Source organism: Phalacrocorax carbo, chromosome 4, assembly GCF_963921805.1.
Source record: "Phalacrocorax carbo chromosome 4, bPhaCar2.1, whole genome shotgun sequence".
In the NCBI taxonomy this organism is placed as follows: Eukaryota; Metazoa; Chordata; class Aves; order Suliformes; family Phalacrocoracidae; genus Phalacrocorax; species Phalacrocorax carbo.
In genome coordinates, this window is record NC_087516.1 from 83,190,239 (window position 1) to 83,212,067 (window position 21,829).

The window sequence follows — 21,829 nt, forward strand, 5'->3', positions numbered from 1 at the left end:
TGATGTCAGTTCTACTGCAGACACACAGAAAAACAGTGTCATCTGTTACACCACCATACAATAAGACCTCGCTGCTCCAGGCAGTTCCTGATGAGGCTCACCCAGATGCTGAGGCAAGTCTACTGGATTTCCCACTTCTCCTAGCAGAGCAAAAAGCTCCCAGAAAGGAAGCACGATGACAAGTGACCTCAGGCCTCTTCTGTCTCACCTTCAGTCACACCATGTTGGGCTGCAGAACCAAAGCTGTGCTTGGCTTCTCCTTCCTTCCCTCCTTCCCTCCCACCTCTATTGCCCAGCTCTTTTTCAATCATCCAAACACTAGCACAGAAACGGATGCCTCTTTCCAAGGCAGGACCAGTGCAGTTCACATTGCCAGCAGGCATCATTACTATGCTGAAACCCCTAGTCTACCCTCCTGACCATACCATTGATGCCATTTGTCACTACATGCCTAGAGCTCAACCTTGTTGGTTTTGTGGAGGTTTCTCCTGTTCATTGAGCAATTCCACAGAATACTCCTCTGCTGGACTCAGAGCACAAGTCTCTTGCCAGTCCCAGAATTTATGCCTTGTCTTGCACCCTATTTCTTCTCTTTTAAGGACAAGCTTGATATGATACATTTTCAGGTGGTGGTAACAAGCCCATTGGGCTGCGGATACCTGACCAGGAGGTGCAGGTTCCTCCACTGATTACAAAAACGCAAGTATTAGAACGTCACAGAAGTGTTCAGATATAGAGGAGCAGCCCTGCAGTTGACACCTGCTGAGAATGCAAAAATATGTGCCTCCACATTATTTACAAAGGGCTGGAGGCAAACTCTATGCAAATTAACATATGGGCCGAAGCGGAAAGGTTATTTTGCAGGAAATGTTAGCAGCTTCTCAGAAAGACGTATATACAGGCACACATAGAACAAGTCTTGTATCCTGGTCCTTGCAGTAACCAGCGGTACTCTTCTACCGTGAGCTATGCACGTCACAAAACCCATAAAGTTTTCCATTGTTTTATGAAATAAGCTCAGCTGAGAAAATAATCTTAGAGCTGTAGAGTGGCAAGCTTTGCTGCTTTTGAAAGCAACTGCTTTACTAAATAAATACATACTTTAGAAAAAACTTCTGATTTGTATTTTTGACTCAATAACCCAAAATTTTGTAATTAGGTACTTCTTAGCATTTTTACCTATCGTTTCAGTAATTTTCTAAAATTATCAACATTTTAGTCTTTTCATGAAATGACCGATTTCACAATATGCAGATAGGCACACAAACCCACAAATATCTGTTCATTTTGTGAGCAACCGCTGACATGCATAACAACGCAAAATGGTTCAGTATCATCGACTGGATAGGACCGAGTGCCTCAGTTTCAGGAATCCTTCCTGAATACAATATTTTAGGTATATGAAAATCGTCAGCAAGTCATTACAAGAGCAGGCAGGGCTGGACTGGGATGGAGAGCAGTGTGCACATCTGGTCATAGGCCAGGAGACAATGACCAATGGTGTGGCAAATGCACACACGCATTTTTTAGTATAGATCTGAACTTTCCTCTTGGGAGAGACACCTAGAAAGAAGTGGGGAAAAGAGGTCTGAAAAAAGAGACGTATTCAAATGCAAAAGCATAATAAGAGGCGGCCTCTTTGTGCTTGCAAATCTGAAGGGACTTGCAAGAAGGAATTAAATTGGCATTGACCAAGAAGAACAAAGAGAAAACAAAGAGGGCTAAGGGCACAGAAGGGAGCATGAGGAGATGGTGGCTGTTCCCAGCATTTCCACAGCTGTTTGTTTTTTTGTCTGTGTGGTGTTGCACAACAAAAATCCTCGTTAAACGAAATCGCAAACCACACATGATTAATTCCCTTTTAAAGAAATGGGAGCTGGAATGACAGAGTTAAAGCACAGCTTTAAGTGCTTTCTAAAACACCACCTAATATTCAGAGTGGTTGAAAACGCCAGCCTTCTTAAAATCTTATTTTTTTTTTAATTATTACACAAATAAATATATGCAAGAGGTGCAAATAAATGCAAGAGGTCAGGAGCTGTTTTCTGGCCATCAGAGCATGTGGCATGGCATGTCTTGTCCATACAGCTGATGTCCTCTTTCCTACAGACAAGTGTCTCTTCAGCCACAGGAAGTGTCCCCGGCCTGTTCCAGCCCATGAATTTGCTGGGTGTTATATGGGATAGTGGGTAAGTATATGTGAGAGATTCTTGAAGATCATTATCTTAATGTGATAACGCTATGACTTCCTCATCCTATCCAAATATCACAATTACCTAGCTTTTTGCCAATGTTCTATTATTACATTCATTCCACCTTGTATTTCAGGACTGGGAGAAAATTAAGCACTCAGCTTTAAATGGTGACAACCAAGGAAGCTTAATACCTCTCTCACTGCTTTAACCAGCATGTAATTCTCTCTTAGTATTTTACTATTTTCTTGGAATTAAGAAGGAATCAGCAAGCAGAGTGGCTCCAACTTACTGCTCAATTTCAGGTGTATTAGCACAAGCTGTTTCATCTCAGATCTTCCCACTACTTGTTCCAGTTGTGACAAAAGACAGGAGCAAGATTAATTCCGTCTGTACGTACATGTGCACTGGACACAAATCCCGGAGTATAACAGTGTTAGCAGTCCCATGTGGGTCTGAAGACACAGCGGAGTTTGTTTTCATTTCACCATCAGAAGGCACAGAGATCAGTCATGGATAGCAAGACTCTCATCTCCCTCCTGATTCTCTCTTTTCTGGGAAACTTTCCTGGTAAGAAAAATCTATTTATTTTCCTTTGTATTACAATTCTTCTGCAATATGGTTTAGCTAAGTAGAATGTTTTCAAGGTGCGTACGACTTCCATACTCACAATGTCTTTGAGGTAGCAGGTCAAGAAAAACATATTCACGGACTGTCAGAGTGGGCCTATTTCTTGTCTCCTATTATTCTCCTGCTAGCGGAGGTTCACTGACGTTGGTGAACTTGTCCCTTAAATATTCTGAGAAAAATGAGATTACAGCCAGGGCCTCAGAAATGATAGCCTGCAATAACTGTGTGGTGTATTGCATCGCTATCACTTTTCATGCTGCTGTTATGATAACAGGCCCTGAGATGAAAGCTTGGAATATTCAACTTAGTTTGAATCAATCTGTTTCTAATCAACAGCCATCTGTGAGAGCTCTTCCCTGAGAAGCGTGAGGCTAAGAAAAACAAACTCTGCTGGGAAAAGTATTTTGTGGGCAAAAAGTATGCCAAGTTTAGGGGTCTGGAATGCTCCCAAGCCTCAACACGGTGCGGATGCTTGCTCCTACTGCGTCCTGCCTTCACACTGGAGTGACACACATGTGCAGTCTCTCCTGAGCCAGAACTGAGCTGGATGTGGCCAGCCTCAAGTCTGGACAACCGGCTGGCAAGTTGTCTGTCTCATTACACGCACCTGCAGTGAAGCCCTGGCACAGGATTTGGGAATCCCATAGGTAGGGAGGTGTTGGTCAGCCAAAAGAAGCACCGGTAGATTCAGCTGGGCAGAAGATAAGTAAGGAAGGGAAATAGGTGCATGACCGTATCAAGGTACAAGAATTAGCACAGGGTGAGGTAAAGGGGTTCTCTGTTTGGTCTTAAGGAATGTCCAGACTACCCACAGGAAGAAAGGACTGATGAACTGACTCAGATTCTGGCCCCTGCATCTCAGTAAGAGTGTCCGTGTGCCCCACATCCATTTATCCAGAGCTTGTCTTTGCTTCTTGTTGCTACTGCCCTCAAAGTACTGAATCTCCTCTTTCAAATATATTCCACAGTTCAACTGTCAGGAATTTCAAGCTGAAAATGCAGCTTGTCTTAGTAGGAAAAATGGACAAATGTGGAGTTGTGATTTGGTATTTTAACTGGAGATATCTGACTTGAACACAGGAAGATATCCCAGTGTCTGCAGTGGGTGGAGCCAGGAAAGCCCTGGGCTTCATGGCTTGTGACCTTGGATAAAATCCGTCACCTCTCCAGTGCTCTGTGCTCAATCCCTAAAGCTGGGATAACATTTTTTTTTTTGCTCTGACAGGGCAACGTGGGCGTGGAACGTCTGTCAGGCAACAGTAAATTCAGTCCATGGGCTTGGGTGCCGTACAGTGTGTAGTGTAATTTAACCAAACTCCATCCCAAAGCTTGCTGAGTTCCTTGCTCCTCATACTTACCCAGAGTTGCTTCCTCAGAGGCCCCATACCTTTCCTACCATCTTGATTAGCTTCTAAGCTGAATATTTTTGTGGCTTTTTCACACTGATACCAGTGTAGAATTTTAGCCCAAACAGGTTTCACCTCCAGGATGTATTCATGGGGAACAGCTGTCTGCCTCTTCAGCTAGCTTTTTCTTCCTCTTGTAAGATAAGAGCCCCACACTTCCAGTAGCATTTCATCACACTTGATATCCTGGGATGCCAAAATAATCAAAGCAGTAGTGGAAACTTATAAATTGTTACCTGTACAAAGTCTGCAGATCTCAAATGCCCTGTTCTTGTTCAGTGAAGGTATTACCTTAAACCCAGAAATAGCAATCCATTTAGACCTTGAGGCATGAACTTTTTAACCTTTCTACTTTCTCTAATTAATAATTTCAGTGTTAGTTTGGGTTCAGTGGCAGACATTATAGGCTTCCCTTTCCTTTCCTCACAGAGATGATGCTGGCAGCAGAGCTGCGGTGTCGCTGCATCCAGACTGTCACAGGATTCATGTTGCCAAAGCGCCTGGCCAACGTGGAAATCATTCCGAAGGGCCCATACTGCAATGTTGTGGAAATCATGTAAGTAAAGCCAGCAGGCGAGAAGAGTTCTGGCTTTACAAATGTTGAAGAGTTGGCAGCCCTCAAGCTTATAATCCCCAGTCTTGTCTGCATCCTCCTGTGACCACTTCAGGTGCCAATATCAACTAAAGTGAAATATTCATTCCACTGCAGAGCAATGCTGAAGAACAACCAGCAGATCTGCTTAGATCCCCAGGCCAAATGGGTGAAGATCATCATTAACAGGATTCTAAACAGGTAATTGCCAGGATTACCTAGTCACTGGAATTATTCCACCAAAGGGCATATTTTCTCCAGTATACACTTAAATGAGCATGTCATCCTCAGAGTTCTTTCTCTAAGATGCATTTAAGTAGTGCAGGGCTGGGAATAGAGGCGGACTAGATTTAGTTGGTCTTTGGACAAGGGAGAAGCAAGGCGTGCCTGGCATATCGCGGTCATTTAAAACAAACAAACTGTTAAGTGTCATACTTTTCAAACAAATATATTGATGCAGGGCTCCTCAGGGCTGTGTTCAGCTCCAATTGCCAAGGGCAATGTTTGGCCTTTCTGGAGGGACAGTCTTAGAAGCAATACAGAAGTGTTGTTTAGCACTGCCCTGCGCCAGCTGGTCTGCCCAAAAGACAAGACGATCCTTAGGATGAGCTTCTCTTGTGTCTGTGGGTGGGTGCATCTCCTCTGAGATAAATCACAAAAAATAGCCATCTTAAGCAAACTTATTCTAGAATAGTCTCAAGTGACTTCCCCCTAGTGAAAATAAAACAAACATTCCACAAAAAGAAACAAAAAAGAAAATACTTTGTTTCCTTTTCACTAAAAGTGAATCTGTTTTTGTCTGGTTTTGATGTTTGTAAATGAATCTCACTGTTTTGCGCCTGCCGTAATTCATTACAATATCTGTATTACAGTTCATCCAAGAAGCGGCATCAGTAAAGGAAACAGAGGCATCTCTGCAAACAAGAGAAAGCCGCACAGGAATGCCATGAGCCTTTCAGTGTCTCCAGGGTCAGAGTATTCATAATTTCACTCTAGCTGTTTCTATCCTCACTGCTCTCCACGCACAAACTGTTCATCTGCAAAAGGAAACTGCTGGGCTCAATAGGCTGTCACAACACTAGCACGCTCCTGTATTTTATGGCATAATTTTACATGGTGCTTATCTGCAAAGGCATTTAAAGCAATATCAAACCAAACCCTAGCCTTGCATTGGTCACCAGGAAACACCTGCACAGGTTTAGCAACACCAAGGATTTGGCATTCACCGAGCTGGTAGTTATACCAAATCATCTCTAAGCTTCATTCTGAAGGACTATGAAGTACAGTTTTGTCTAGTTTAAGAGGGCTGTAGTTTTCAAAGTAAAGAACTCTTAACCAAAGGAGATTCTTACTGAAATAAAAAAAAAATTAGAAAGCAAAAGAAAGGGAAAAAAGGAATTCCTTGATATCAATCAAAACCTTGCTTAGAGGCAATATGGTCAACGAAGTGAAGCAGATGCTGTAAGATTTCAGTCTTTAAAACATGGGATTTTTTTGTCTTACACATATTAAGTACACCTCTAACCTTAAAACAGGAGAGTCACAGTAATTCTGTTTTGGTCACCAAGCTATCAATGTCACAAGGACTCTTCCATAAAAAAAAAAAAGGGTTTAGAAGCCATCAATTCAAGTTTTCATAAATGAAATGTGATTAAAATGTTTGTGAAATATCTCTAATGTTTTCAAACATGCTCAGAGTTCTGCCACCTGCAAACCATTTTTTAGGGTTTATTCATAGTGCACGTGGGCTGAAAAGTAAATAGAAATCTACAATAAGTACAACAAGACTGTAGGTAATATTCTGAATCGCTATGTTCCTGTTTTTACAAGAAACATAATACGTAAATGAGATTTTTTATTCCTTTTCAGTAATGACAGTACATTTCCTTTTCCCTTTAAGTAACATATTCACATAATATCTTGTTTTCAAAAATAAAAGTGCCCATTCCTCATCTCAACACAGATGCATTTTGGGTTCTTATGTACGCAAGAGATCATGACATTGTCATTGAATACTAACACCGTAGGTCTCCAAACACTGTTTAAGTGCATTGTTGATGGTCATCCAGAGGTAAGAGTGGGTTTCAGCAGAGGCAGTATTGATGACTCTTTTACCATCAGGCAGCTAGTGGATTACAAATGAGAAAAGGCACAAGCCAAACCACCCTAACAGTTTCGAAGTATCCAAGTTTCAAAGGATGTGGGAAGTAATCTGGCCAACTATGGGAGGAGGGGAGGAGGAAGGACATCTGTACAGTAGAACAAGATAGAGTTTGGAGGAAAACAACAAAGGTAATAAGAGTTATAGGACAAGAAACAAATAAGCAGGATAGGTTTTTTTAGCCTGGAGAAGAGATGACAGAGGGAACATGACAAAATTCTCTAATGCTGTAAATGGCATGCTTAAGGAGAAAAACGAATGATCAATCACTGATTCCAATCTAACAGAAAAACAGGTCAAAAAATTAAGGTAGCAGGTGGGACGTTCAGCAGAAACTAAGAGAATGTGTTCTTACAACAAAGACTTAAGCTGTGAGATTCTTTGCTACACCTATTTGTGGATATCAAACGCTTCCAGGTGTTCAGGCAGTGAGCAAATTAATGAGGGAAAATCCTGTAAGGACTATTCAACACAAAGATCCTGTATTTGGCTCAGGAAGTTCCTCGACTTCAAATTCCTGGCATCTGGAAAAATATTGAGGAAAAGTCATAGTGTACAGTCTCTTTATAAGTTTCCCTATCCTTTCCCAAGCATTCTTTATTGGTCACTCTAAGCATCAAGGTACTGTTCTCGATGAATCTGTAACGAGACCTGACGCAGCTGTTGTTACGCGCTTTTGTCCTAAGGCCCTGAAATGTCACGGCATTTCCAGAATACAAAACAAGGCCTATGTTGGCTTGCATTTTGTGAGCAGCTAGAAAGAAGTGTTCTGGTAGAAGAACTTTTTCCTATACACCAAATGAAATGAAGGAGACAAAACAGAGCGGCTTATTTCACAAAGTATGCTGAGTCAGTCTTCCAGTCCTCACACTGCTGATTTCATATCCTACACTGCCTACAGGAATAGCAGTGTCAGCATGAAAAAAAGGAAACTATAATTTCGACTGTGGAAGGATGATGTAGAAACTTCACAGCATGATGATGACAGTAACTATAGTCTTGAAAGATTACACCATTACTGTGTATCAGAACCATGTTGGAACTGGTGCATTAATTTTGCTTGAATTAATCATGTCCAGTAAATAATAGTAAACGTAGTCTTTCAGAAACTTCTTCCACTGATTAGGATTGGGTTTCCTTGTTCCTGGAACCACAACCCATTTTAATGTGATTTATCTGATTAACACGCACATTTATCAGTGTTAATTTATCACTCAGCATTGTTGTTGTTTGTCCTCTGTTTCTGGGAGCCAGCAAGGAGGGCTTTCCCTAGGTGTTTATATTGTGCTTGTAGTAGCAGCAGACAGGAGACACCTAATTAAAGGTCAGTCCCTTTAAACACAAAAAAGTTCAGGTGTTCAAAGTATCACAGGTAGACTTTCCTCTCTTTTTAGTCAATTTTGAGGTGATTTGAAAATAATAGCTTTGCCTCTATATGCAATATTTCCACTGACATTTAAAAACATTCTCCTCCATCTTGGGTGGGGGAGGAAATAAAAATCTTTCCTATGGACAAATCTTTTCAAGCAGAACACAGTGGCTGGCGTTTTTTGTTTGGTTTGGCTTGCTTTTTCAAAAACAGCAAATAAGAATTTTCAAATCAAATAAAGAGAATTCTTCATCACCGTAATTTCCCAAGTGATCAACTGGCAGTCACAATAAAAAATTGCTCCTCATTCTGAACTCCAACATGGTACAGCAATGCTGTATTCAGTCTTTCCTGGGAAGCTTTGCCCATCTTGACACAAGTACCTGCACAATTTTAACCTCTCATGAAATCATTTACTTGACCCAGGGTTATAAAAAGCCAATGAGAAATATGAAACAAACTGTCCTCGTTCAGACGGTAACCATTCCAGTGCATCTTTTACATCTGCACATTCTGAGTAATGTAATAATGATGTCACTGAGCTGAAACCACCAAAAACCAAGGCCAAGTTATGAGATAATATTGGTGCTGAGTAAATTGGTGTGATGAATGAAAACAATTAGCCACAGGTCCCCAGACACTTGCTAACACAGATGCTAAATGGTGCCAACACAAAATCATACATTATACCACGTTGCCAACAGGGCTATTTAGGACCCTGAAATATAGCATCATTCACATACTTTTTTATGGGAAGGTAGCCGCAGAGCCTGAATCCTGCACTTCCTGTCCCAGCATTCTTCGTGTTCCTCATGCCAAGTGTGTGTAAGACTGGCCACCCTGCTAAGCACCACAGCAGGAGCATGCCTATGAGCACATAGCTCCAAGGTGAGGTCACATTCAGACCGGGCCTGCTGAAACATGCTTTGTAAAGCCACATACAAGATGCTGCATCCTTATTGTTGTTGCAATCTGTGCTGTCTTCGGATGCCTTGAGGTTTTAATAAGGCGAGCTGCTTTATGACTCTTTCTCAGTGAATTACGAGAGAAATCTTTCCATGAAAAACAGGAGTAAGTGGTCATTCAAAAGGCTTAGTGTGGTCACTGCAAAGGTGTGTGTTGTCTGTGAACGAACCAGGTCAGCATTCTGAAATGGATACAGTTAATGAGAACGAAAGCACCAATAATTCTGCATTAAAAGCCCTTTTGTTAAGTCTTTAGCCTTCTTACCTCCTTCCACAGGCTTCACGTGAGTCCTCCAATTCTAGGGTGTTCTACCTCCCAGCTACACATTACTTCCCAGCTCAGATAATACAGGTTCCACAGAAAGAGCTCATATGAATAGTTTCTTAGAACAGCTAAAGAGGAGATTAATGGGAAAAACTGACCCAAAGGGGAAAGCAGCTGGACAAGTCCAGACTAAAAGAAAGAGAAAGAAGGACGAGGAAACAAAAAGGAAATTTAGAAAATAATGAAATAGTAAAGATTCCTTAGAGGGTGTGAAATCTTCCTGCTCCCATCTGCACTGGCCATGACTTATTATAGCATTAGTTTTAGCACTCTAAATTATTACCCATGTCATCATATGCCAGAAGGAAATGTGCCATTCCGATGCCAGATGTAGGAAATTATGTAGGAAATACTGATTCACTGCAAGGAAAATAGTATATTCATAAAAACCCACCATAAAAATAGCCTACTTTCAGTATTGAATTAAAATGGTAAATACGCCTGCAATTCTTCAAGCACACGCAGAGTCAAAATCAGAAAAGAAATGTAATTTTTTTTAGCCATTTTGCTATTTTGAATACCAGCACTTGGGTCTGAAATGGCCGCTTCTGTCCAGTGCTTCATTCTAAGCCATGAGGGAGCAAATGTCTGTTGGTCAGCAAGACAAGGTTTCTTGGTAACGATAATATCTTTATTAGACTTATTCATAATGATAATACCTGTACTACAGCAGCTACTTTATGAGGGAGAAATAAGTATATGGACCTCAAAGCCTTCATCTTGCTACTTTTATATTTCCTTATATAGTGAAAATACCTAGGTTGTGTAACTGTTCAGTAGAGTTTTGTATTTTTTTGACAGAAAGCTGAGGATGCCTTTCGAGAACAACACTCTCAAGCCACTGTGCACTCCGTCACATTAGTACGATGACAGAGGTCCACATCAATGTATGACAGCAAAAAAATACTCTTCTGAACGTTAGAACCTTCTTCAGTGAGGAACTGAGTCTCCGCTCTACAGGAGGTAATGAGCTGTTATCACCCCCGGCTTAACGATGGGGAAACTGAAGTCACAACTATCCCAGAAGTGTGACCAAGGTCTCCACCCTTCTAAAGCCATACACCACTGAAGGATCATCCTCCCAGTTCCTTCAATCAGCAAATTACCACATTCAGGAATCTTTCCTACAGACACAAAAATCTTCCCTTGTCAACAAAATGGACCGATGTGGTAATATGATTCAAAAATTTTATAGGCAAACATGTGCCCTCTGCCAATTTGTTCAGCCTAAATGGAAGAGAAGAATCTTCCACTGGATTTTTTCATACCATCCATCAGGGAGGAATGGTAAAAACAGATCTTACTGAGGAATGCAATAAAACACATATACATTTCTACCAAACCTCTGTTCTTATTTTTTTTCTTACTCTGTTTGACACACGAGCTTTTCTAGCAGAAGGATTGCATCTGAGTTGTACTATAGCTAAGTCTTGCCCTTTTTGTTTTGCACCAGAACTGTAGCTTAGCACTCTTTTCCATACAAAATAGCAACGGGCCTTTGCTGTTTGAACAATCTTTCCTACGTTAATAGCCTATTTTCAAACCCTGTGACGGAAAGTTGGTTAGTTAAAGGATAGGTGTCTGGTGCTAACGAGAAAGACTTCCCTAGAGCCCTTCTTTAGTACGTATGCTATGGCAAAGGTTTCAATTTCAGATCTGAATTATTTGTCTACTTTCCCAGTGACTTTCTGTCCCGCCCCACCTGACACCTGACCTTGTGACATATCTCAGTCACAAGGTGTGAAAAGTTACACCAGTATCATTAGAATATAGTCTCAAACTTCATATTTACACTGATATTAAACAGAAAAGTTCAATCTAGAAGTTGCTCCACTGCAGCCAATAGAATTATACCACAGGTGAACACAGTTGGAAGATGCTTTTGCCTCACAACTGCCATATATCTAAGTACTTGCCCTGTGGATTTACTCACTAGTATTCACTATGAATAGATTACTGAACTATGGAAAATACCAGTTCTATCTACTTCTCTGCAATAGCAGTTTTTCATTTCAGGGTTTTTCCAAAGACACACCCTATTTACTAGTCATCGTCTCTTAACTATTAGCAACATGTTCCTTCCATGGCACATGAATAATAGTATATTGCAATGGTAGGAAGCATTTTGTACCTTAAACTTACGACTGGGCAGGAACTGGGTAGCACGTTATGATCAAGCCTGACTGTCGTTTCTCCTTAAATTCCACTTTTCTGTGGGAGTGCTCTTAGACGAATTACTTTTAAGATTAAATTGCCCCCGTGCTCATTCTGGAGTATTTTTACACAGAAAATTTTAGTCACATCTTTTCCATGACAGATGAGTTGTTTTATGTGAAAGTACAAGTAACCCCTGATGCACGTAGAACACCCACCCCCCCCCCACCCCCACCGCCAGTAATGCTGTGGTTAAATGAAAAATGAGAACGATTGAAATTAATAATATGAGAGCTGACACATCTTAAAAACCTACTTAGATAAAAAGGAACCTAGTGAGGAGATGGATCGGGGAATGATGACAAAAAATAATTGTGATTTGAGATGAAAGGTTCCAAATATCCTCAAACATTCCCTTGAGTAAATGTCATTTTCAGAAGCAATGCAAGCATGTAGATGTCTAAGTCACACTGGAAGCCAGCAGAATCCACGTGGCTAAGACTGCTCATAGGTTATTAATTTAAGATATGAGTAGTATTTGGTGGTAAAACTTGCCGAGGGCACTTATTCTGAACTACAAATGACTTGTTCCAGTTCATTCTTACCACTTTGCAAGTACGAAAAGGCCAGTGTTCACATCTGTTGTAACACCAATGAAGTTATTAATACTACAGTTATACCATTCTAGTTTGCCTTCACATTTCCCTGTTCAGAAAAGCAAAGCATCACATTCAAAAAAGAGAGGTATCTAATAATAACATTATCACATCACAAGCTGTCATTGATTAGGAAATAATTACTTAAATTAAAACCATGACAGTACATATTCAGAACCACAGCTTTATTACCCTTTCTGCTTCATCTGTACCCACAACACTGCGTTGAGGATAGAGGTACTGTTCCACAGTACAAAATTGGGTTCTGTGAATAACACCAATGTCTTCCAAAGATCTGAGCATCCATCAGTTCTTTCCAAAGTCATAAGAATGATGTGAGACCTAATATTCAGCCATGTCACTTCAAACTTTGGCTGAAGTGACAAACCCTCTTTAAAAGTTAACAGGCCCTCCTGCATTTTGAACCTACTTCAGAGATAAAATCAGAACTGGATGAGCATTAAGGGAAGTTCCTCATGCTGAACAGCTAGAAGGACTACTTCATAATTCATTCAAAATCAGCCTTCCCTCAGTCCAAACGCAGCACATGTGACTGTCACTGGCACGGGAGGATATACAGGCAAAGAGCTGCTTAGGACTACCCCTCGCACAGCATCTGCACTGCATGAAAACACTTCAGCAGTGAAAAGGAAGAATCTGCTTCCTCAGCGTATTAATATTTGAACATTATCACATAGAAACATAATCAGAGGACTTTTTAATAATGTTAGCGGGGTCATTTCCCTATTCTGTCCCATTTGCCTGCTGCAACGTGGATTGATTCATGCACAAAAAATCCAGTAGACATAGCTGTCAGACCAACTGCACATATCCCAGGTTAGGCAGACATAGTAAAATAGAACAGACCCCCTTACGCTAGGTGATCAGTGCCGGTTGCATCGTTATTACACTCACTGAATCCTGATATGTTCATTTATAGTGTTATGAGGTTATGACAAATACAGTGATACAGAAACAATTACAAAATAAAATATACGTTTCTGCTCTTTGTGTATCCTGCTACTTATTTATTTCCCATTTGGTTTGCCCCTGAGTGGTTTGCTTGAAAATATTTGCAGTGTAATACAGATAAATTTTTCTGCATGGATTTACTATGAGAGGAGCTCCATGGGGCATGCCAGCAGGATGAATGTCCTCTTGGTTTACCATGTGAGGGGCAGGAAGGCCCAAAATCTGGCACTTTAGACTAGAGTGACAAATAAGGTTCTCCTGGGAGAGCATTGGGACATTCCTAAGAGACTGGAGAATGAAGTGTATCCTATTTAAAGCAATGCTACGTGAAGATATTTATACCAAAAAGCCATCATACCAGGCCACCCGCATTTAATCTCTTGTGTGTCAATGCCTCAGGATTGCACATAGTCAGCTGCTTGACTGCAGCAAACAGGCGGGAAACCAAAGGAAGGTGGTTAATTGCATAACTTGTAGCTAAGTCAGAGAAAAGGATGTTGTAAATATTAGGAGCTTACAAGAGTCTCCTGTGGATAACATGCAGACATATGGCAAAAAAATCCCAAAATTGTTGCCTAGCTTAGGCAGTCCATGAAACACAAATCGTTCGTATGGGAGCAATTCTGGGAAACTACTGCCATGTGCCCAGTCTGTTCCTGCCACCTTTCCTAGAAGTGAAAGTTGTTGTGGTAAGTTTTTGGTTGCCATCCAGGACAGGAAGCTAGGCTAGATAGATCTTTGGTCTCATCCAGAGTGGCTGTTCTTAGGAAAGTCACGTGTACTTCACTCTGCAGTCTACCGCTGTTAGGAGAAGCTGGATTTGCCCCTCACACTCTCACCTCTCTGGCAAAAACCAGGCACATGGATAGGTGGTGTCTTACTGCATTGCAACGACAAAGCACTTTGCATTTTGATGAACCAGGATAGAGCAAACTACGGTGTATGAAAAACTGTCTCCTTCACCGGCACTCAGGAATTGCTGTAGGTAAGGAACCCCTGTCCCCGACCTCGGCAGTGCCAAAACACACCCATGGATAAATGGTATGAAACGTGTTCTTTGCTTTCACCGCCAACCATTCCCTTCCTGCCATTTACAGGTGACCTGAAATTACTGCTTCCTCTCCGCAGACTTGAGAAAGTCCTGTCTGCACTGGCTGCCACTCAACAGGTTCCAGTGCACCTGCACACCTAATAGTCTTCCTCCAGGGGACGGGGCCTATCAGAAACCACTGTCAGCACATTCCTCTCCTGCAACACCTCTGTCCCAGGAACAGCGTGGATTCTGGTGAGAGCTACATCTGGCTTCACTTGACCAGAGCGGCAGATATTTGCAAAATCCCAAGCCTCCAAGGCAGAGTTTTCACTTTCACTGCTCAGTGCACAGTCCCAAAGACTAAAAGTCTGACAACATGACTGGGACTAAAAGACTGACAGCATGACTGGGACTAAAAGACTGGCAACAATCAGTTTCCCTCAAGAGCCAAGAGATGTAATTTACCTCCCGGAATAGATGCCTATCTTTTATGTTATTTTTTTGAAAACTGTGGGTCACTGAAGACTGCTGCAATTCTTCCCTCCTCGTCTATGTCATATGTTGTATTTTTTTTAGATGGAAGGTAACCTACTAGAACAGCAATGGAAATATCTTCTTGTGCAATTTGGGATTTTTGCCTCCCTCCCAGTTTTCAGCATGGAAGTATATTGCCCAACAAGAAATGCTAGTAAAACAAGACACACCAAAAGCCTTTCATTTTTATAAAGTCCTCATGGGACTTTGGACTTTCTCTCATCAGTTCTTTGAAATTCTCAAATACTAAGCATGAAGAATGTTAAGCTTTACGGTACCCTAGGAGCTTCCGATAAATGCCTATAGATAGTCAAATGTACGCAGTCACATTAAGCCTATTTCTGCAACTTAATCCAAATCTGAAAAACTGGATTTAACCCTTGCAACTATTTTCTTGACATAAAAAGTGGAACCACAAAGAGGGTTTCCACATAAAGTTCCAGCGTTGTATGGTTAGCCTGATAGCCTTTGTGCTGTGTTGTAATAAACGGGATGAACGGAAAGAATTTATAAGATATTTAGAGGAATGGCTAAGAAATTGCTTTGTCCTCCACAGCTGCAGACTGTGAAAGCAGAACGCCTTAATGGAGAAGTCAGAAACTGCTTATTCTACTCAGAGATGATGACTGTTACCTCTGAATTAATGTCAGTTGTTGGCAATGACCTCTGTGGGTAGCCAGGAAAAATTCTTGAAAAGTATACTCCATTTCGCATTAAAAATAGAGGAACACCTACTTCAGCAAAGACACAGCCAGGCGTCTTGCTCCATGGATATGAGTTCACTAGCCTCCTCCACGCAGAAAAAGCACAGTCAGAACTCACTTGCCAAGCTAGCAATATTTGTTATAGGGTTTGGGGAATTTTTGTGCCAGTACTATTTGAATAAAGCAACACTGTGATGTGAAGGGGCTGTATTTCAAGGGGTATCTGCTGTCAAGCTAAATAAAAAGCAGGCTCTCATGCCCTGCACAGAAATGGCTCTGCACAAAAAAGAAATGGCATACAGGTTTTCCACGTGAAACACCTGGTGTCATAAATACAGCTCACCGGTTAGGATAAATTACTGATTTGCGTGTCAGCATAAATCTGACTTTTCACCTCAGCCCAGAATTTTCTTTGCACTCTTACCTGCTAGCCGCACAGCTTCGCTTCTGATACCACCACTAGATATGTAAACTCAGTTAAGATGCTGTACTTGGTACCACATTTGGTACTTCTCTTCAATTGGTTTTTGATAACTCCAGTATCTATTTTTAGGGTGTCTGGCATATATACTTCTATAGTGTTTATTATATTAGTGACCTTTCAGTAAAGTGCAGATTTCCTGTCAGTTTCCAGAATAACACTGTTTCTGTAATATTTAGACAATAAATACAGTACACCCCACGGCAATTAGTTTTATTTCAACAAGCTTGCTAGTCCTCTTTTCCTCACTCAAAATTACCTGTAAATTTAATCTATAATTAAATCTAAATTAAAGTCCCAAAGCGCCCAGTTTGCACAGCAAGGAAAATATAATTACGTTAGTGATGATTTTAAAAACTACAGGGAAAGCAAACAAATTCAGATCCAGAGAAATGCATTGAACATGGGCTTGCTTTTAAAAGGCCTATTTATTCTTTCTCCAGCCCTGTTCAGGTTACATCCCAGATTTTTTCTAAGTTTTACTTGTGCTTTCACTTTGAGCAGCATTTTCTGATTTCCAGGAACACTGCACTCCTCACTGTAAGGGTATTAAGCTAGATTTTCACTACTACACCATCACGTAAAATGGACCCCTTGTCTTTCTACACTTAAAACAAGCCAGAACATTTTGAGACATTTCTTTCTAAGTTTTCTCCCATGCCCTTGTCTCCAAGAGACAAGACCCAAGATCAAGTACACATTTTCATAGATTCATTTAAGCATTTTTTTCTGTAATTCTCCTGCTGCTCCTAGATGGCTGCCAACACACACGCTCTCCTTAGACGCCAGATACCAGTTCACCAACCCTCATCAGCACATAAAGGTGTCTTCTGAAGAGTGCTCAGAGCAACCTAACACAAATCTACCTCTGTCTCTCCCCAGCCCCAGCCCACCACGGCATTTGTCGCTTTTCCCCAGGTGATTTTCAGCATTTTACAGCCCTGCTCATAATGTTCAATCAGCTGCTCACCTCAGTCATAATTGCCAGCGTTCCACCGTTTGCTCAGAGTGAAACACCTCTTCAGCCCCCAGAGGCAAAACTCGGGTAGGAACCATCTGTCTGTCCCTGAAAGAAAAAACACAGAACAAAGTCAGTGATGGAAAGGCAGAGGATTGCAACTTTCTGTTGGACAGAAACTTTGTACCATAAAAAATCCCAAACCAGATATGAAGACACATAAACTTTGCACCAGTGGCATATTACTGCTGCTATGTCTCTAATACCCTGTAAAAAAGGATGGTGAAATTGTGAAGATATGTAAGAGAATAGCAACTGTGATATGTAGATGACAGCTATTTTGGAGTCTACATACTTGTCAGGAAGATTTGGGATGAGATTTGGGACAAGATTCGGGACAAACACAAGTTTTCAATAAAGAAAATGCCATGAGCTTAGAGAGCCTCAGATCTATAACATTAGCAATACAACATCTCTTCTGAATTTTTAACATGAAAACCGTATTAAAAATTGTAACCTGACTATATAATTTATAGGTCTTTTTAGTTATGCGAATGAACTGGAGAGAAGTTACTTCCTGGGATTGTCTACAAACGAGTGTTTTACCAAAAACTTTAGTCATCGAGTGATTAGATCTATCAAAACCAAAAACCGCTGAAGAATGGTTTGGCAAGTGACAAGAATGAAGATAATTAGTGTGGGTTTGCTGGGAACTTCAGTGTGCATTTATCTTTTTTTAAAATCATAAAGACATCTTCTGCTGACTTCAGTAGCAGTGCTAATTGTATTTGCACACCAAAGTAAAAGCAACATAAAATGCTGGCTTAATGTTTTGCTGATGTATGTTATCAGAAAAATAATTTTCATTTGCGGTTTTCTATTTTTAATAGCATAAGCTTTAACGTAAGATCCACAGGAAGATCCCTTTATCAGACACAACTTGTAATGTGTGATTAAATGATATGCTAAAAGTCTTGGCAATGTTTATGATTCTTAATGATTATTTTAGAATAACCTAAAAGAGAATAAAAATGCAATTAAGATATGTCAATCAAGCTGAAGAGAAGCTTCCCAAGGCTGAAAATCCTTGAGCAAAGAGCTCAAGCACCAACCTGACACCTCATTTTCACTCGTGCAGAGTTCTATAATGAGTCGAGGTATTCAAGAAGAGTTGTGGCAGAGCAAATATGCCTATGAGCATATGAGCAGAGCAAATATGACTATTACAAATTTAACTTCTCTAAACTTGACTGGGAAATGACACAGCTTGAGCAGAATTTGCTTAAACTTACAGAACATATTACATTGCTTGCCATTCAGATAGACTTCTTGGTTTGTCTGGCTAATATTGAAAAGCAAAGAAAGAGTCAAAATATTACACACTTATGCAAAGATATTACAGAATTTGAGGCTTGCTACTATTTAGGGATAGCTGTTACTATTAATAATAGTAATCGGCATTACCATCTACCAATGATTTTGTAATAACACAAACTGTTGTTTCACTTAAAATAAAATAAAATTAATTTCCTTGTTTCTCCATGAACACATAGATTTAAAGGATCCGCCAATATTTATGAAAGGCATTATAAATATTTATCTCTGTGGCTAATGACTCCTACTTTATTTACTTTTTAAAAGTAATACCAGAACCTTTGCTCCAGATTTGATCCCACACCAAATGCTAGAATTTTCCCTTTTCACATAAAAAGGTACTTTCTATTGCTTCCACTGTATGTTTCTTTAGAGTGCAATAGTAAGACAGGGTGCAAAGAAAAGGAAAACCTTAATCTATTTTAATCGTGCTAGGGAAAGCTGAGAAAAAAACCCATCCTCAATATTTAGGACCTCCATAGAAATACAATGCGCTGGTACTGAATGACACAATCTACCTAACTCACGTCAGTGCTTCCAACACTGTGCTCACTTAAGAAGACGTTTCAGTGTCAGACCATGCCAGACAATAAATGCTAGTTATTAATCAAAAATGCATCTATCCATAAACTTTAGCACTGTGAGAACATTGGTTTATTGCCTTGACATCTGTAGAAAGGGATGCCAAAATAAGTGAGATTAAAAACTCTCATTTAAATGGCCTGGCTCGGTATTATTTCTTCAGTTTGTGCCTCAAAACTGCATATTTGAGCCAAGATTTTTCTACACACGCCATATTGACTGGTAGCCTGAGAACTCCTAATAGCTGCATGAAAAGCATAGGCAAAGAGTTTTTAAAAGATTGCCTGTGCTTTGACATCTATGTTTCACTTCAAGACCCTAAATATGACTTTCTGTCATGAATCTAGTTCTCTTTCATTTCCTACAAAATAATTCAGTATGTGTTTTCTGTTTCAGCTGACAGCTACAGTGAACATAACTTGTGTTCCTGTTTGCTTCCCTGCCATGATCATCCGGGAGCAGGTCCTAAGGGAAAATAAGATATTAAAAGAAGCGAAGTGACTGGAGGCTCTATTATACCTTTCAGAAAAAATGACTACGTAGCAACAGATGTAGTTAAGGCCATCGCTAATGAGCGTCACGACACTGAAGCAGAACGTTGGCTTCCCAAGAAGCGCATTTAGGAAGACGGCAGCAGGAGGGCTCGGGTAAAACGGGGCTACCGTGTGGCATGAGTGCCTCCCGGTGGCCAGCTTCCCAGCTGGCATCGCAAACCACAGGCGGCCAACCCTTGCCTCTCTAATTATCCTAATACATCCTCCAGACTTTCTGTATCAACAGGAGATGAAGGCACAGTCCGGATTACTGGTGCGTATTTTAAGACAGCCATGGCACATAGCAACACACGTGGACACATGCAGAACGTACTGATGAAGGAAAACCCTTCTAGCTTCAAGCAACATTCTGTGCTGCCTTCTTTTCCCCCTTGCACTTCTCAAGGGAAGCCGAGTGATGTTGGACCAAGGTGCAAAATACGTATCTGTTAAATAAATCCGTACCACATCCTTTTTCCTTTAGTATCTCTCCAGCTCCAGCAATAGCCGTGACTCTCACTATTGGTTACATTCTAAAAATTCCCTGTGTTCTGCTGCTGGGCCCAGCTTTTAAACACAGTTTGGTGCTGTAGAAAGGAGACTCAGCAGCAGGTGCTGAAAGATCATGGGACCTGGAGCAGGGTTTCTTAAAACACGGTAACATGTTCGTCCCAAATACTATGTTCATCCCCAATATTAGTGTTCTCTGAAAACAGAGGCTGCAGGTGGGGTGGGGGTAGGTCTACTCAAAGATTAAAAAAGGCCAGCAAACAAATTTTCTTGAAATACAAAGCTTCCCAAGGGCCACAAGATCTTTTCTTAAACTAATTTTTTTTTTCCTAAAGGAAGATTATTTTTTTCCTTAAATTAAGACTCCAAAATACGAGGTGCTTCACCTCCCTTCTCAGCATCTGTCTCATACAAATGTACACCTTCCAGCAGCTGGGAAGGCAAAACAGAGAAGAAAAAAGAGGAGAAGTGGACCAAACGTCATAATACTCTCCCAGGGTATAAAAAGAAATTACTCACAAAGGTTTTTGCAAAGCAACATTTCCTGATACAGGTTTTCAGAAGGTGAGAGAACAACGCTTCTTGCTAAACCACCATGTTTGACTTCCTCTTCACACACAAATAATTACTAAGAGATTATTTTAAGTAGATTGCATTGTTCATGCCCAGGACAGTATATTATAACTATAGTCCTTAATCATACATACATTAAAATATATATTTTACATTACATTAAAATATATAAAGTATAATAGACTCTGAAACAACCTTTTTCAGAGCTGACAATGCCTAACTCTGCTTTGACTGTTATGCAATTCAAATGGCATATTTTCAGCTTTATCCTTTGTACCAATTTCACCAGTGTATTTTTGTGGATCATATGCACACTGTTATTTATTATTGTAGTATTTTCAGAAGATTTGCTATACAATGTATCCAGCAGATCTTGAGCAATAGTAATGTGGTCACTCTTTGTAGGCTATGCTCTGCAAACTGCTAATTATAAATATTGCTCCTACGGCAGTGGTGAGCTTTCAGATTTTTTTTTTTCAGGAATGATACAAAAAGGCAGTATACCATTTTGGTGTAAATGACTGATATTGGTAGCATTTTTTTATATGTGCATTACTACACGTAGCTTCAGGGTCAAACCTGAGGTTGCCAGTATGGTGCAATTTGACTGGTGTGAAAGTTAGTTTAAAATGTGGTGGTTTGGGTTTATTTTAAAGTTGTAGTATTTAAGTTCCAAACACCAATGGGATCTAAAGCCTAAATAGTTAACTCAGGTCAACAAAAAAAGTTTCGCCCTCATATTACTGGAAACCAATTTTAATTTGTCTGTAGGGGCCAGTATGAATAGCAGGAATCCAATTGCTACAAAAGGTGAGTCTGCATAAAAGATAATGAGCAACTTTTTTTGTTGCTGTTTTCAGCATCGCTGACTGTAAGAATATGCTCGCCTACATGTATCAAACATTTTGTAACTGGTGTACTTGTGAAGTAAAGCAATCCTTCAGTCACAACTTGCATAGCACATTTTATCAACTGCTTTTATAATACAACCACTTTTTTCTAGTGTACTAATTTGGTAGAAATTATGTGGTGGACATTTGATTTGCGGAAAAATTTTAATGACAGCAATTCAAAGTTTTGTAGTTAAATATACAAACCTTGCATTAAAAAAAAAGAGTGGACACT

At 40.3% G+C, this 21,829-nt stretch overlaps 1 long non-coding RNA gene across 1 annotated transcript in view; it reads right to left on the bottom strand.

Moving 5' to 3' along the window:
- Positions 1–17,235, bottom strand: part of LOC135313306 (uncharacterized) — an 89,081-nt gene extending 71,846 nt beyond the window's left edge. Inside the window, exon 1 of the long non-coding RNA XR_010372922.1 lies at positions 17,145–17,235. This is a non-coding gene — a long non-coding RNA (uncharacterized LOC135313306). The remainder of the gene's footprint in view (positions 1–17,144) is intronic.
- Between the last annotated feature and the right edge of the window lie 4,594 nt (positions 17,236–21,829).